The 12,080-nt window shown below is 46.5% G+C and overlaps 1 protein-coding gene across 11 annotated transcripts in view; it reads left to right on the forward strand.

The window, feature by feature from the left end:
• Positions 1 to 843: 843 nt before the first annotated feature.
• The window catches only part of MAP4 (microtubule associated protein 4), a 167,897-nt gene continuing 156,660 nt past the window's right edge, over positions 844 to 12,080 (forward strand). For all 11 annotated transcript variants that reach the window (XM_060307198.2, XM_060307203.2, XM_060307197.2 and 8 more), the window contains exon 1: positions 844 to 976. The gene's annotated coding sequence lies outside the window, so the exon portion shown is untranslated. The remainder of the gene's footprint in view (positions 977 to 12,080) is intronic.

The raw sequence follows: 12,080 nt of genomic DNA on the forward strand, positions 1-12,080 counted from the left end.
GGGCTTCAGTAGTTGTGGCACGTGGGCTCAGTCGTGGTGGCTCGCGGGCTTAGTTGCTCTGCAGGGATTGAACCCGTGTCCCCTGCATTGGCAGGCGGATTCTTAACCACTGCGCCACCAGGGAAGTCCCTCCAGTAGTTACATTTAAAAAGTAGTAAAAAAGAAACATGAAATTGTTTTAAAATATATTTTATTTAACCAAAGATATTCAAACCTGCAATCAATTTTGTAATGACCCAAATTGTAATCAATGATTATGAATGAGCTATTTTATATATATTTTTAAGTCTCGGAAATTCGGTGTGTATTCTACACTTATGAAGTATCTCAACTTGGAACAGCCACTTCACTTGTGGCTGGTGGCAGAGCAGCCCAGGAGAGGCCCCCCAGCTGCGTCCTCATCCCGCTAGGGTTCTTTCCAGCGCCCAGCTGGCCAGCTGGCCAGCGCCCCAGGCCCCGCCCCGCGCCCCTCCCAGGTTACGTCATAGAGCCACAGGCCCGGCCGCGTGTGCCCCACCGCTCACATCCTCCCCGCTCCAGGCACCAAGTTCTAAAAGGAAGCGACGATCAATGCACAGAGCAGCGGAGTAGGCCGGTCTGTCCTCCCGCCGCTCTGGCGGCAGCAGGCGGGCGGGAGGCGGGCGTCTGAAGCCCCCATGCGTACCTCGCCCCCAACGGCCCTCCGCTTGGCCGCTACCCCGGCGGGGTCGAGGCGGCGGGGCCGGCGCCTATTGGTCCGCCGCTGTCGTCCGCCCGCCCCCTCACCGCGCTTATTGGCAGGAGACGCGGCGCCCGCGGAATAGGCGGTGGCGGCGTCCCTCCCTCGCGCCGGCCCTCAAGAGGGCGACGAGGAAGCGGCCTCTCCCTGCGTCCCGCCCCTCGGGCTCGCTCGCTGGCTCCCGGCTCCTCCCGGCTGCTCTCGGCCATCTCCCGGCTCCCTCCGGCTCCGGCTCAGGCTCCGGCGCAGCGGCGGCGGGTAGGTGCAGCGGCAGGCGGGGCCCCGTCAGAGGGGTGGCCTCCCCACTGCCCCCGGGACTGCCCGAGCCTCGCCCCGCGGCCGCCCGGGACCCCACCAGGCCCTCCCGAAGCGGGGAAGGGCGGTGGCCGCCGGCTTCGGGACGCGGGGGCGGCCGGGCGGGGGGCCTGCGGGCGTGATATTCCAAGTCTTCGAGGCGTGATCCGGAGACTCGCCGGGCGGGGCGGGCTGAGAGGTCAAGCTGCTGGGGTCTGGAGCGGTGGGGCCGAGAGGCACGCCTTGGGCGAGGGATGGGGCTGAGCCTGGGGAGCGAGGGTCGGCTGCAGCCTGGGGCCCTGGGTGGGGCTCGGGGACATAGGAGAACTCAAAGGTTGTCCCGTGAGGTTTGGGGGGTCAGTTGAAGTGGGGCTGAGGCGAGCCTTAGAGAGGGTGCAGGGTCAGGCCCCGGTGGGGCTCGAGGACGTAGAACTCAAAGGTTGTCCCGTGAGGCTTTGGGGGGTCAGTTGAGGTGGGACTGAGGCGAGCCTTAGAGAGTGTGCAGGGTCAGGGGTTACGGGAGGGGCTGGAGGGTGGTCGGGAGAACGGGGCCCCAGGCAGGGCTCTTCCTGCGTGCGTGGCCCTAGCACTGTTTGGGGACTAAGCATGTTTCTGGCTGTGGGAGTGCGCAGGGGTCGCTTGCTGTAAAGGGTGGGGATGCGAGGATAGGACAGGCACCTCGGGGGCAGTTGGAAATGTTACCCAGAACAGAGATTGTGATTTAGCACATGGACCAGGTTCTCCGCTGGTATGTTGCTTGAGCTCTTCGGTGAAATTACCCTGTGGGGGGGTGGGGGTGGCGGGGGATGTTAGGGTTTTCCTTCCATCCAGGAATGGGTAAATTAAATGCATTTGCTGCTTTGGGGAGGAGACAGTGATTACGCTTAGGTCTGTGTTTAAGGACCCAGACCCAGAGTGAAACGTGCTTCTCGGGATGGTTAGTGTTACCCAGCTTTCTCCTGGGAACCCCCTTTTCTCCTCACCCTCCTCGGTCCAGTTACAGTATTGCTCCCCAGGGCCTCTCGATTCCCTCTCCCTGGCTCCCTAGGATTGCAGTGTTTCTTGCTCTGCGTGTGTGTGTGTCTCCCGCCCATTTTCCTGCTGCTGCGCTTTTGGCAACTGCCTCTGCTCTTTCCCAGGGATGGTTGTGGCATTGCATCAGGGGATATTTGTGCTTGTAATTTGCTCACTCAGCCCGGGAAGAGGGAGAATAGTATGCTGCAGAGATGGGGGTGGGGTGGGGTGGGGGTGCCGTCAGCTCGACTGGGCAGACAGAGAAATGGGTGTGGTGAGGGAATACAGCTGCTCTAGGCCTATAGGGTAACACTGTCCAGTCATCAGCTCAAAGAGATTCAAAGAGCGGCAGCAGCAGCTATTTTTATAAATCAGTTCTGAATCTAAGCTGAGCACATGGATTTAGAGTGAACAGTTGTCATGCTCTAACTATTATGGGCTGGGTGTTTGGTAGACAACACTAGAGTTGCTAAGCAAGAGACTCCATCTGTACAGTACAGGGGGTACTTTACTTGTAGCATTTTAACTGCGCTTCTCAACTCTCTTGCATGGGACATCTCTTGTCAAGGGATGTGTTTTAAATTGATGTGGTTTGATGGTCCATACCGCTGTTTTTTTTTTTTTTAAGAATTTATTTATTTATTTTTGGCTGTGTTGGGTCTTTGTTGCTGCGTACGGGCTTTCTCTAGTTGCAACGAGCGGGAACCACTCTTCGTGGCGGTGCGCAGGCTTCTCGTTGCAGTGGCTTCTCTTGTTGTGGAGCACGGGCTCTAGGTGTGCGGGCTTCAGTAGTTGTGGCTCGCGGGCTCTAGAGCGCAGGCTCAGTAGTTGTGGTGCATGGGCTTAGTTGCTCCCCAGCATGTGAGATCTTCCCAGACCAGGGCTCGAACCCGTGTCCCTGGCATTGGCAGGCGGATTCTTAACCACTGGGCCACCAGGGAAGTCCCATACTGCTGCTTTTTAAATGAAATGTTTTTACCTCAATTATACACTTCCTTTCAAATTTGCCTTAAATATAATAAAGCTATCACTTTTTGAGCACTTGCCATCTTCCAGGCACTAGTTGTTGGTGTTTATTTACAGATGAGGAAATTGAGACTGACAGGAATCAAGGTCACACAGATAAAGTGGCATCCACACCAATGTCCCTCTGACTCCCACAGTAGTTCAGAAACTGGACATTTCAGAAACTGGACATTTTTGGTTCACATGGGTGATTCAAGCACTTAAGAATTTATTCATGCAGAGTAATCTCACTGGAGACTGATAAGCCAAATATAAGTTTATTTACGTCAGGGACTTCCCTGGTGGTCCATGGGTAAGACTGTGCTCCCAATGCAGGGGGCCAGGTTCAATCCCTGGTTGGGGAACTAGATTCTGCATGCATGCATGCCACAACTAAGAGTCCACATGCCGCAATGAAGGTCCTGCGTGCCGCAGTGAACACCCAGTGCAGCCAAAATAAATAAATATTTAAAAATTAAAAAAATTATTTATGTCCAAAGTTTTAAGTGCCATATGCACATGGGAATTAATTATCCACTGGCCAGGGTACCTCCTTTGTTTCTGGGCAGCCAAATCAGTAATAAGGATGCAGTTGATTATAGAATTGAAACTAAGGGCATTGTATGTTCTTAGGGGATGTTTTAATCAAGTCACAGAAGCCTAGTGGGTCTGCCTTCTTTCTCCACTATGCAAACTCCTATTGGGTTGGCCAAAAAGTTTCTTTGGGTTTTTTTCTGTAACTTATGGAATATTTATGTTGGACAGTGCTGGGGAGATTCTCACACATTTCCCCACTGTCTCAGTTTTTTAAGTCAACTCTTCATATATTTGTCATACCAGCATATACTTACTTGAGTTAAAATTCCCAAATTTATAAATAAGTTTATATTACATATTAAAAAAGTCATTTTCCATTGTTTGCTGACAGTGAAGGAAACACCTGTCTTATGCCTAAGCTTTATTTTTTAGAGGGTATGAAAACTTTTATTAATTAATTGGCTTTCAGGGGAGAGTAGGACAAGTTTGTCATACTTTTTCAAAATGGCTTGAGAACAAGGAAAGATACTTGCTTGCAGTTTTAATTTTGGTTGTAGGGTGGGGGTGGGAATGAGTGTTCCCTTGTGTGGTTTGAACCTCCTACCTACATCAAGATAGGTTGCTTAGTTTTAGAGATATGGTTCCTATTGATCTTAGGGTCTTGTTCTTTCTCCTAATCTTGTTTCTGAATTTGGTGGTCCATCCTTTGGCTGCATAAACTTTTGCTGTTGATACTTCAAATTTTTGACATCGCTATTTTCCTCCTCCTCCTTCTCCTCCTCCTTTTTAAATATTAAGCATCAGTCGTTGATATGTAGGTTTTATTTTTCTTTAAAAAGCGAGAAAATCTGAGAGGAACATTTTGAAGTCATCTTGGTGTAGTTCATTTGACTTGCTCAATGTGAAAAGGAAACCGAGTAGATATCAACTGATTTCACTTTGTCCTTCTAAATGGCACTCTTAGAACCAGGTTACTGTGGCCTTATTGCTAGGAGTGAGTATGCTGAGGATAGTTAGGGTCAAGAAAGGGGATAGAGCAAACATATATATGAGGGGTTTGTACACACTGTCTTCTTAGAGCATTGTAGGCTAATTTCTCAACGCAGACCTTAGGGGAATTACTTTGTATGTCATTAAAATTTTAAGCTTGAAAGTCAACCGAATGTACTTTTGTGATTCCTTACAGGTTGAAAAGTTAATCTTCTCATCGTAAAACCCATTAAAAATAAATAAATAAATAATTTTTGGCCGCATCTGGTGCTGTGCGTGGGCTTTCTCTAGTTGCAGAGGGCGGAGGCTACTCTTCGTTGCGGTGCGTCAGCCTCTCATTGCGGTGGCTTCTCTTGTTGCAGAGCATAGGCTCTAGGCATGCAGCCTTCAGTAGTTGTGGCATGTGGGCTTCAGTAGTTGTGGCTCGTGGGCTCTAGAGCATAGGCTCAGTAGTTGTGGTGCACAGACTTAGTTGCTCTGTGGCATGTGGGATCTTCCCGGACCGGGGCTCGAACCCATGTCTCCTGCATTGGCAGGCGGATTCTTTTTTTTTTTTTTTTAATTTATTTTTTATTTTTGGCTGTGTTGGGTCTTGGTTGCTGTGCGCAGGCTTTCTCTAGTTGCAGCGAGCGGGGGCCACCCTTTCCTGCGGTGCGCGGGCCTCTCATTGCGGTGGCCTCTCTTGTTGCGGAACACTGGCTCTAGGCTCGCAGGCTCAGTAACCGTGACTTGCAGGCTCTAGAGCGCAGGCTCAGCAGTTGTGGTGCGCAGGCGGGCTCAGTTGCTTCGCGGCATGTGGGATCTTCCCGGACCAGGGCTCGAACCCGTGTCCCCTGCATTAGGCAGGCGGATTCTTAACCACTGTGCCATCAGGGAAGCCCGGCAGGTGGATTCTTAACCACTGCGCCACCAGGGAAGCCCCGTAAAATCCATTTTGTTAGTTTGCATTTAAGAATCGTTTGAAATGTATTTATAACCTTTCCTCACTCTCCCCAATTTTACAAGGTAAAATGCAATTTAAAAAAACCTTTTATTTTGAGATAATTTTAGATTACAGAAGAGTTGTAAAGATAGTACACAATTTCTGTATACTCTTCATTCAGCTTCCCTTAATGGTAACATCTTATATAATCATCATACATTTATCAAAATTAAGAAATCAACATTAGTTGTTTTTTTTTTTTTTTCTTGCTGTGCGCGGGCCTCTCACTGTTGTGGCCTCTCCCGTTGCGGAGCACAGGCTCCGGATGCGCAGGCTCAGTGGCCATGGCTCACGGGCCCAGCCGCTCCGCGGCATGTGGGATCTTCCCAGACCGGGGAACAAACCCGTGTTCCCTGCATCGGCAGGCGAACTCTCAACCACTGCGCCACCAGGGAAGCCCTTTTTTTTTAAAAAATGTATTTATTTATTTTTGGTTGCGTTGGGTGTCTTTGTTGCTGCGCGCAGGCTTTCTCTAGTTGCGGTGAGCAGGGGCTACTCTTTGTTGCGGTGCGCAGGCTTCTCATCGCGGTGGCCTCTCCTGTTGCGGAGCACGGGCTCTAGGCGCGCGGCCTTCAGTAGTTGTGGCACATGGACTCAGTAGTTGTGGCTTGTGGGCTCCAGAGCGCAGGCTCAGTAGTTGTGGCGCATGGGCCTAGTTGCTCCGCGGCATGTGGGATCTTCCCGGACCAGGGCTCGAACCCGTGTCCTCTGCGTTGGCAGGCAGATTCTTAACCACTGCGCCACCAGAGAAGCCCTAAGAAAGCAACATTAGTTTAACGTTATCAACTAACTTACAGACTTTCCTCTGATTTCCCCAGTTTTTCCACACTGATACTCTTTTTGTGTTACAGGATTCAATCCAGGATACCACATTGCACTTAAGATGTCATGGTTCCTTAGTTTCTCCCAACCAGTGACAGTTTCTTGGTTTCTCCTTGCTTTGATGCTTGACACTTTTGAAGAATAGTGGTCATTCGTAGAGTGTTCCTGAATTTGCATTTTCTGTTTTCTCTTGATTAGCCTGAGTGAGGTTAGGCATTTTAGGGAAGATTACCAGAGAGATAGTATGCCCTTCTTGTCCCATCATATTTCGTATCAGAGGATATCTGATATCAACACGACTTATTACTGACGTTAACTTTGGTAGCTTGATTGAAGGTCGTGTGGCTGCCAGCTTTCAATAAAGTGACTCTTTTTCCGTTTCCTTACTTCATTTGTTAAAAGCTAGAAATGAGTCACTGAGTAAAGCCACACTCCAGGGCAAGGGAATTTAAGCTCCACCTCCTGAAGGGATGAGTATCAAAGAATTTGTGAGCATAAGTTAAAACCACCCACAGTAATTAGTAAATATCTTTGTGAGGCTAAGCAAAGATCTGATTTTCTTTCTTAAAGTTTCATCCATTAATTTTAGCATTCGGCAGTGAAACTTGCCTGCAGCAGCAATTATTATTGTGTTATTCTAGTGGTGATTTTGTTTCCCTCATTCCTCCTACATTTATTATTTGGAATTCTTCTGTAAGGAAGATTTGTGCCTTTCCCCCATTTATTTATTTAATCATTTATATCAGTATGGATTCATGAACATTTTTCTCCCTTTGGATTGTAATCCAGTACTATATTTTGTTGCATAAATTCTTATAGCTTTGGCCATTTGCCACCTATGTTCTTTTGACATGAGCCCCCCCCCCCCCCCGCTTTTTTTTTGGATCACATTTTTACTTTCTGGTGCTGCAAGATGCTCTAGTCTCATCTTTTTTTTTTTTTTTTGGCTGTACGCGGGCCTCTCACTGTTGTGGCCTCTCCCGTTGTGGAGCACAGGCTCCGGACGCACAGGCTCAGCAGCCATGGCTCACGGGCCCAGCCGCTCTGCGGCATGTGGGATCTTCCCGGGCCAGGGCACGAACCCGCGTCCCCTGCATCAGCAGGCGGACTCTCAACCACTGCGCCACCAGGGAAGCCCCAGTCTCATCTTTATTTCCCCAGCCCTGGCCCTAGAACCAACCATTTCTTGAAGGAGCTCTGGTTTCTTTTATTGCAGAAAAATATTTAGGAACCAAGGTCTGGTTTCTAAATGAACTGGGTGTACTCATTGCTACTGGGATATCACTGCTTCTTGGCACTCTTAGGGAACAGAGCTGGGAAATATATGTATGTATACTGACCCAGGTATACACATACCTGTTTTGTTTTGTTTTGGACACGCGTCGCAGCTTGCAGGATCTTAGTTCCCCCGACCAGGGATTGAACCTGCGCCCTCAACAGTGAAAGGGCAGAGAGTCCTAACCACTGGACCACCAGGGAATTCCCTACACAGATCTGTTTCTGTATCTATCTGTATATAAATATAATCATGGATTCATACTGGTCTCTTCTGACTCTAATCCAGCACCACAGGGTTCATTCTAGCATTCACCTCCTTGCTTATTTGTAATTTCTTTCTCTGTCAGTGAGAAACTTGGTTCTTATTATTTATAATAGATTTACTTAATAGTTCAACCGTAGTGTATGTGTAAAGTAGGAAACTGCAAGGTTTTTTTTTAGTATTTCTTTTTTTTAATTTAAATTTTATTTTATAGTGGAGTGTAACTGATTTACAATATTATGTTAGTTTCAGGTGGAAAATGCAGTTTTAATTGTCACATAAGGTAAATTCTAAAGTATTTTGCAGTTAACTAATTTAAATTATATTCCTGTAATATTGGTATTTTAAATTACTATTTTTCAGTTCCAGTGGAGAGGTGAAGTCATTTGCCCCTGGCCAAACAGGAAGTGAGTGACTGTAGCTGGAATTGGTGACCTATTCTCACTCCCAATGAAAAGCTTAATCTCAAGCAAAGCAGTCTCTTCATATCAAGTATCTTGACCAACAGGTCAACCTTTATCCCTTCTTGGTGGGATTGTTCCTTTTAATTAAAGAAATTCCTGGGTTTTAGGTTTTTTTTAAAACTTTGGCAGTGTTGAGAGCAAAAATAATTACTTTACTGGACTTCTTCCTACTTGTAGAATCATAGACTTGGTAGAGATCTTAGAGATAATCTAGTGCAGTTTTTCACACAGTATAAGTGATTCATCCAGTCCTCTCTTTTAGGAAGTATTCCCCTAGACAGGGACTTCACAGCTGGTGGCTATCAATTCCAGGTTTGCAAATTTGTCATTTTAGAAAGACTTCCTTGATAATTATCTCAGAGCTGCCTCCCTGCAGTTTTTATTCACTGGTTCTAATTTTGCTGTCTACAATTATTCCTTGTAGCTCCAATCTCCACTTTACAGCTATTTAGTTACAGTTATTTTGTCCCACTTAAATTTTTTATTTTCCAGACTAAACAGTTTTTTCCTTCTAGCCACCTCTTCTGAAATGTGCTTTCTAAACTTTTTACTGTGTGGGCATCATCCTCTGGACATGCTACAGTTTGTCAGTTTGTCACGTATGTTCTGATCCAGATACTACTGTATTAGGCCCTGAAAGTAAAGTGATTAAGGAATTTAAAATGATCCCTGCCCTTGGGGAGCTTAGTTTCCATCAATGTTGCTTTAGAATAAATTAGGTTCTTTTTTCTTTCAATATCCACTTTTCAGTGTTAGTTTTTACTTGTCTGGTAGTAAGATCACCTGTAGGTCTTTTTTTCTCTAGAACTGCTATTAACCCAAGTCTTTGTCCTCAGTTGGTTGTTTGTTTGGTTTTTTAAAATTAATTAATTAATTTATTTTTGGCTGTGTTGGGTCTTCGTTGCTGCACGTGGGCTTTCTCTAGTTGTGGTGAGGGGGGGCTACTTGTTGCGGTGTGCTGACTTCTCGTTGCGGTGGCTTCTCTTGTTGCCGAGCACGGGCTCTAGGCGTGTGGGCTTCAGTAGTTGTGGCACGCGGGCTCAGTAGTTGTGGCTTGTGGGCTCTAGAGCGCAGGCTCAGTAGTTGTGGCGCATGGGCTTAGTTGCTCCGCGGCATGTGGGATCTTCTGGCCCAGGGCTCAAACCCGTGTTCCCTGCACTGGCAGGTGGATTCTTAACCACTGCACCACCAGGGAAGCCCCTGGTTGGTTTTTTGAATTTATGTGTTGGACTTTTTTACACTCCTGTATTCCTTCTGTAACTCCTGATTTCTGTCCATTGTTCCAAAGGGGAATCCTGATTCTGTTATCCTTTGCCTTTGTTATCCTTTCTATGTCTATAACTTTGATCTGTTCTTTCTTTATTTTTCCTTGAATAGATTAAGAAAATATTCACCTAGAGAATGCCAAGATCAGATCCTAGTAGTAGGTAATTAGAAATAAAACTTCATGCTTTATTTTCTCCTTACTTCTGACTTTATTACTCTATTTTTTTTAATTAAAAAATTATTTACTTATTTGGTTGCACCGGGTCTTAGTTGTGGCAGGCAGGCTCCTTAGTTGTGGCATGTGGGCTCCTTAGTTGTGGCATGTGGGCTCCTTAGTTGTGGCAGGTGGGCTTCTCAGTTGTGGTCCATGGGCTCCTTAGTTGTGTCATGCAAACTCTTAGTTGCGGCATGCATGTGGGATCTAGTTCCCTGACCAGGGATCGAGCCTGGGCCTCCGATATTGGAGTCTTAGCCATTGGACCACCAGGGAAGTCCCCTGTTCTTTTGTTATTGTTTTGTCTACCTTTCATTACCAGACATGAAGAAATTTTTTTTTTTTGGCCATGCTGCCTGGCACGTGGAATCTTAGTTCCCTGACCAGGGATTGAACCCAAACCCCCTTTAGTGGGATCTCAGAGTCTTAACCACTGGATCGCCAGGGAACTCCCAAGAAATTCTTTTAAAAAAAGCATCCTTGGGGGAATTCCCTGGTGGTCCAGTGGTTAAGACTCCACGCTGTCACTGCGGAGGGCCCTGGTTCAATATCTGGTCGGGGAACTCAGATCCTGTAAGCTGCACAGTATGGTCAAAAAAAAAAAATTATGATAGATTTTTTTTTTTATCAAATTCATTTATTTTATTTATTATTTTTGGCTGCTTTGGGTCTTTGTTGTTGCGTGCGGGCTTTCTCTAGTTGTGATGAGCGGGGGCTACTCTTCCTTGTGGTGTGTGGGCTTCTCATTGCAGTGGCTTCTCTTGTGGAGCACAGGCTCTAGGCACGTGGGCTTCAGTAGTTGTGGCTCACGGGCTTCAGTAGTTGTAGCTCGCGGGCTTTAGAGCGCAGGCTCAGTAGTTGTGGCGCATGGGCTTAGTTGCTCCGCGGCATGTGGGATCTTCCCAGACTAAGGCTCGAGCCCATGTCCCCTGCATTGGCAGGCAGATTCTTAACCACTGCGCCACCAGGGAAGCCCTAGATTTTTTTTTTTTTTTTTTTGCGGTACGCGGCCCTCTCACTGTTGTGGCCGCTCCCGTTGTGGAGTACAGGCTCCGGACGCGCAGGCTCAGCAGCCATGGCTCACGGGCCCAGCCGCTCCGCGGCATGCGGGATCTTCCCGTACCAGGGCACAAACCCATGTCCCCTGCATCGGCAGGCAGACTCTCAACCACTGCGCCACCAGGGAAGCCCCTAGATTCTTAAATATATATTTAATTACTGAGTCAGGCAGTGTGTAAATTTAAGGCTTTTGATACATTTTGCAAAATTGCTTTCTGGAAAATTGTACATTCTTACCAATGCCCATTTCATCATACCCTTGGTAGCACTGAGAATTATCATTAAGAAAATTTTATCATTAAAAAAATTATACATTAAAAATTGCTAATTTAATAGGTTAAATAGGAAAAAATCTCACTGTTTTAATCACATCTGTCTTTTTTTTAAACGGTGACAGAAAAAGTATTGCATACTAATATACCTAATAATCAAGGGTAAGATTGGATCACTAAGAATGAGTTTCTCTGCAATAGCTGGTTGCCTAGTACTCAATCACTGTCCATTTTAGCGTGATTCTTTGGGTTGGGTATAATTTAAAGTGAATGTCAGCAGGCTACCCAGACAGCTGTTCTTTAGCAAACTAAAATCGGGGTAACATTAATAACGGAGACAAAAGAAATGTTTGAAGGGTATTCTGAACAATTTTATATGCATACTGTAGCTGAGGCTTGCTGAAATGCCTCAGGGGCAAACAAGCCAGTTCATCAGTCAGGAATAGGGGTGCCTTTCAACTAGTCTATCTCACAAGGTGGTTGTGAGAATTAAGAGATATGTGAATGGGAAAGTACCCTTTAAAATGCTAGTGAGATATTGCCTAGTGGTCCATGACAAAGTATAGTCTTGGTGGATATGGAATTGGTGGTGTATTGGTGTTTTCAATGGAAATTGCATTGTCTCTAAGTTTCGTTTTTATCATATATATAGTAAATTGGCTGTGAAACATGAAATTCATGGACTCATGAAACCACTTTGAGGCCCAGAATAATTGTCTTCTTTGAGGTCACATGCCACATTTGTAGCTGAGTCAGGACTTGAAGTTTAATCTCTAGCATTCTTTTTACTATGTTCAGCTTAATACTACAGGTACTTCTGTTATCTTCTTTGTGCATAGCACTGTGATAAGTGCTGCAGGTGATTTTTTCATTTTAATTTTATTTCTTTGTTTTTTTGTTTTG

Source organism: Globicephala melas, chromosome 11 (genome assembly GCF_963455315.2).
Source record: "Globicephala melas chromosome 11, mGloMel1.2, whole genome shotgun sequence".
Lineage (NCBI taxonomy): Eukaryota > Metazoa > Chordata > Mammalia > Artiodactyla > Delphinidae > Globicephala > Globicephala melas.